Below are 6,110 nucleotides of genomic sequence, written 5' to 3'. Positions count from 1 at the left end.
ATAACGCGTGTCCTCGACTCGCTCAAGCCCACCAAGCCTATGTTGCACCACAACCCTACTACACCTCCCAATCCTATCAAGGGCAAACTTATCAGTCCCAAGTACCCCAACTCATGGCTCCTCCAACTCTTCAAGCCCAACCCATGGTCATGCAAGCCTATCGAGCTCCAACCTCTCATAACCAAGCACATCGAGGAACTCAGGGACAAGCCTTCACCATCAATGCTCATCAAGCCCGAAACTCGAATGACGTGGTGAAAGGTATGTTCCTAGTTAATAAGCACCATGCTTCGGTACTATTTGATTCTGGAGCCGATAGGTGTTTTATTTCCTTTGATTTTGAATACATACTTGATGTGCCCCGTAGTAAATTATCTAAGCCCTTCACGGTAGAGATAGCCAACCGTAGTTCGATCACTATTGACTCCGTCATTCGGAACTGCACGATTACTCTTAATGGAAAAAAGTTCTCTATCGACCTTATTCCTATGCAAATGGGAAGCTTCGACATTATCATTGGTACGGATTGGCTCTCTCTACACCCTGCCGAAATCATATGTTTTGAGAAACTTATTCAAATCCCTATCGATGGAGGAGTGATTTTAAACGTTCTCTGAGAAAGACCCTTCTCAAAGCTAAACCTCATGTCATGCCTCGAAGCCCAATGTTACCTACTCAAGAAGTATGTCGCCTTCTTAGCCCATGTCACCATAAAATCCGATGAGGAAAAGAAACTTTCCGACATCCCGATTGTCCACGACTTCCCCGAAGTCTTTCCCGATGACATTTCTGGACTCCCTCCCATTCATCAAGTGGAGTTCCGTATTGATCTTGTACCCGGAGCAAACCCTGTAGCCAAAGCACCTTACCACCTTGCACCTTCTGAGATGCAAGAACTCTCTAACAAAATCCAAAAACTCACGGAAAAAGGTTTTATTCGCCCGAGTTCGTTGGCAAGTGTTGCAATACGGGTATGGGCCGATGTAGGGATTCTTGTTTGGAGGGGCTTGTCAGGCTTGTGGTTGGGCTAAGTCAAAATTTTGGGAGTTGGGTTTTCTCTTGTTGTTGCGGTAGTGGGATGAGTTGTTATGGTTGTTATTCTTGGAGGATTCAGTCTTAGAGGATTCGGGCTTAGATTCCTTAGTGGGCTCAGGTGTGGGTTTATCATAGGTCTTCTTAGAACTCTTCTGTGTCAAGGTCCCGACCTTAACGTGGTTCTCGGTGAGGGTACCGGCTAGAGTGATGGCATCATGGAGGGTTTGAGGGTCTCGACTTAGGACGGAATCTTGGATTTGCATATGAAAACCCGAGATATACTTGTCGATTAAAAGTTCAAGGGGAGTGACCATGTGGGGGATGAGAAGTCTCAGTTCATGGAACAATCGTTGTAGATGGTGTCATTACCACTTTCTTGTTTCAAATTCCAAAATTCCTCTTCCAACTTCCAAAGCTCATGTTTCGGGCAGAACTTTTGGAGCATGAGTTTCTTGAGGTCATCCCATGGCAAGGCCATGGAAACCTCAGCGCCCAGCGTGCGCTTCTCATCGTTCCACAAATTGAGGGCATTCTTCTTGAGTACGCTCAAGGCGTACGTGGTTGAATGTGTAAAGTTCGTAAGACTTGGGTGAATGTTGCAAGTATAAATAATTGACGAAATATAGTAATCGTGCATTGAGGTTGGGATTGTGTTTGAGGTTGAGAGTTTCATACTTACGAGACTTGATTATATAATATTTTATCATCTTTAACATTTTGAGAAATATATATATATATATATATATATATATATAACAACAAAACTTGAATTAAAATACATGGGTTCATTTGTTGGTTAGGGCTTCATGAACCACCGTGGGTCCTTCCAACAAATGAAAAATATCGAACACCAATTAAATAAAATCAATCGAAAATGGAATTTGAGGGGATGTTAGATAGATGGATGAAGTGTTCGGGAACCACCACATTATACATACTTCATCCATCCGTTCAACAAAACACAATACGAAAAAACTGAGTTTAGCCACGAACCACCGTGAATTCGGTTATAATTTTAAGGATGTGATCGTCACATGACCACGTTTGATACAATGAGGGTAGTAGATTCGGGTACGTTTGGTGTAAATATGCTTTGGCCTAATATGATCCACACCCTTACCGAACACTCCAGGAAAGTAACTAGGTCTCACGGTTGATTGAGATTTATGCGTATTGCACTTCCTTAGGCTCGCAAGCCTTGGTGTCAAGGGTTCGGTAAACAAGTGCATCCCTCTTACAGTTACTACACATATGTCCCACGAATCATCCTCAAGGAGAGGGGAGTAAAAAGGTGATATTTCATAAGGAATTTCCCGATTAAAAATCATCTTAGAGTTTTTAAAAAATAATTTTTGAGAGTGAGGCATAGCCTCGGATTAAGTGTGTGCTTTTGTGTACAATTTTATATATATGCTAAGCTATGTACAAAAATTTAAACAAGTAGGGTGCACGTATAGGAACACGTATGGGTACCCTAAGCATGCTACTAGGTCATTACGTCTAACCACCTATCTTATAGCCTTCGGCTCTGATACCAATCTGTCATACCCCAACCTACAGCAGAACATGCCAGGGCGCGACATTGATTGTATCATAGCTCTGAAGACTTTAGGTAAAATACACGTGTCAATATCTAAATTATTCATTCATATATCAAATTTCAAAGCACATTGTCTCAAAAATACCGTTACAATAAATATTAAAAACATAAATGACCTTAAGCAAATCTGTTCTTCAGCAACCTAAGGTATCAACTAACTTCAATACTTGATTCATCCAATAAAGCTACCTACGTCATGTGTGAAAATATATATTTTTGTCAACATAAAGTTGAGCAAGTAAACCACAGTTTTTGAGTATATATAATAATAAAAGGACAATTCCATGCAATAATCGTACATTACTACAACTAGTAAACGATAAATAAAAGTTGTCTTTTCAACCAAATCGCATTGATAACGGTTTACTTCGACGGCGAATAATCATACTAATGAGGATGAGGATGAGGATGAGATACCAACCAACATAAAATAAACACATAGTCATATTCGCACAACAACTAATCGAGCAATTACAATTATGCATATAACGGAATTGTAGTGAAAACAATAAGTTGATTCTGAAAGCATAACGCCCCCAAAATAGAAAAGCCGTAAAACAGGGGATGTGCATTTACTTACTTTTAATGAGTGGACTTGAGAGGATGAGATAAATGAAAAGTTCGGATAGAAGCGGTCAAACTCCTCGAGATGCGTCAACAAGGATTCCTAGTTATTAAATATGATAAATGATTAAATATAATCATAACGAAATATTAAGATTTATTATGGTTTTTGAGATTCGATATGGTTGTGTAACATTAAAATATTACTAGATACATTGTCATTAATTATAAGGGTATTTATTAATGTTATTGTTGTTGTTGTTATCCTTATTACTATTGATAATAATAATTGTGATAATGATAATGATAATGATAATGATTAAATAAGTAGTAGTAATAATAATAATAATAATAATAATAATAATAATAATAATAATAATAATAATAATATTAATAATAAAAGTTAACAAAACCGGGTTTTAAATGATGAGAACACGACTTAAGGTTGTGGGTTTTATAGGTTTAAGTATTTAATTAACTAATTTAATGATTATAAAGGGACTGCCGGGTTTCGAACCCGCGACCTTATGTTTTGAGACATACACACATAACCAACTGGACTGGATGATATTTTGGTTCTTAAACAGTTTTGGAAAAATATAAACACAACACAATAAGAGCATATGAACCCTAAGATTCAATCGTGATTTTGAATCCATGCTTGTTCAATTCAATAAGGGGCTATCGATCTTCGATGAATTGCGATCCTAACCATACCTATTAATTGGATTATAACAACTGGTAAGATGGTGAACTTGATCAAGCTAGTTGCGGCCAGAAGTGTGTTAAATTAGGTGCCAGGATGTTATTGTAAACTGAATTGGGTTTAGGGGAAGGGTGGCGACAAGTCTAGGGTTTTTGGGTTCTTTTAATTGCGTTGAAACACTCAGTTTATATAGGATCAATTTTTAGGGTTCTTACGGGTTTAATATGGCTAATTGCATCAATCACGGGCTAGTTACTGGGAATAGGGCACCGGTTAACGGATTATACGACCGAATATGCTAGATTCCATATTTGGGTTGATCAATTGATCGGGAAATGGATGGGTTTTGGTGAAACGGGTTACGAACAGGGTCGGGGTTTGGGGTTTGGGTCAATCTGATCGGACCGGTTAGATTAGGTTTATTTTTAATAAATTATTAGTTAAATTTAATAAATAATAAAGTTATAATGAATTAAATACTAAATAAATGCGACGTTTAAATGTTACAATATCTTTAAGCTTTTGAATTGTCCTTTTGGTTTGCCTTTCAGTTTGGGGATAATAAGCAGTGCTAAGGTTTAGTTGGGTTCCTAACGTTTGTTGGAAACTTTTCCAGAAATGAGACGTAAATCGACTTTCTCGATCAGAAATGATAGACAACATGCAATGCAATTATGTTGTTTACGTAGATTCGTGCCAATCTATCCATTGAAAACGTGTCATTGATATGTATAAAATTTGAGGATTTGGTTAACCTATCGACGATAACCCAAATCGCATTATGTTGTCATGTGATTTTTGGGAGTTTCGTAATGAAATGCATTGCTATCATCTCCCACTTCCAAATGGGAAGTATGGGCTGCTGGAGCAATCCCGAGGGCTTTTGATGTTCGGCTTTAACTTTCAGACACGTCAAACATTTTGCAACATGCAAAGCGATATCTTTCTTCATTCCCTTCCACCAGTAGTTTGGCTTGAGATTTGGTACATTTTATCACTACCGAGGTGATTCATGTACTTGGATTTATGAGCCTCTCTCATTATACTTTCTCTTACTCTCCAAGGATTGGTACCCACATCCTATTTCCAAGTCTAATTATATTGTCGTCTCCTTTGACTAATGAGTCAATGGTGCCGTTACGTTTTTCATTGAAAATTTTGTTTTCTTCGATTGCTTGGTGTTGGGCAAGTTAAATTTTCTCGACTAGATCTATTTGGAGTTCTAATCATAACGCTCGGACTCTTTTGGGTTTTTCTTGTTCCTTACGACTTAAGGCGTCAGCCATGACGTTGGCCTTTCCTTCGCGATAAACGATTTCACAGTCATAATCATTCAATGTTTCCATCCATCTTCGTTGACGCATGTTGAGCTCCTTTTGTTCTAATATGTGTTTCAAACTCTTGTGATCGGTGTACACAATGAATCTAACTCCAGAGAGATAGTGCCTCCTTAACTTATTATGGCGCCTAACTTTAGATCGTGAGTTTTGTAGTTCTTTTCGTGTATTTTGAGATGCCGAGAAGCGTAAGCTATTACTTTCTTTCGTTGCATTAGTACGCAACCCAAACCGGAATGGGACGCATCACTAAAGAAAAAGAAATCCTTAGTACCTTCTGGCAAAGCCAGTATAGTTGCATTGGTGAGTTTTTGTTTAAGCAAATCGAACGCTTCTTGCTGTTTGGTTCCCCATCCATAATTGATATTCATACGGGTCAACGAGGTTAAAGAAACGGCTGTTCGGGAAAAAAATTAGATTAATTCGATTGTAGCCGGGCAATCCTAAGAAACTACGGATTTCGGTTAGCGACTTTGGAATCACCCATTTTGATGTGGATTCTATCTTTGCGGGATCTATCTGAATTCCGTTTATGTTGATGACTTGTCCAAGAAATTGCACTTCGTGAAGCCCAAATTCGCATTTCGAGAACTTGGCGTACACCTTCTCATCTCTAAGTAGATTAAGCAGGATTCTAAGGTGTGCTTCGTGCTCTTCCTTTGACTTAGAGTGAATAAGTATATTGTCAATGAATACGATAACAAATTTATCCAAGTAAGGTTTATAGATTTGATTCATCTTGTCCATAAACGTGGCTAGGGCATTAGTGAGACCAAACAGTATGACAGTGAACTCATAATTTCCATACCTTGTTCGAAAGTCTGTTTTCAGAATGTCTTCGGACTGGACTTTCAATTGGTGATAGCCA

Source organism: Bidens hawaiensis, unplaced genomic scaffold (genome assembly GCF_021521415.1).
Source record: "Bidens hawaiensis isolate Kalapana, Puna unplaced genomic scaffold, B.hawaiensis_p1.1 tig00036308_1, whole genome shotgun sequence".
In the NCBI taxonomy this organism is placed as follows: domain Eukaryota; kingdom Viridiplantae; phylum Streptophyta; class Magnoliopsida; order Asterales; family Asteraceae; genus Bidens; species Bidens hawaiensis.
The sequence above is the reverse complement of the archived record's forward strand: the minus strand, read 5'-3'. Positions refer to the sequence as shown.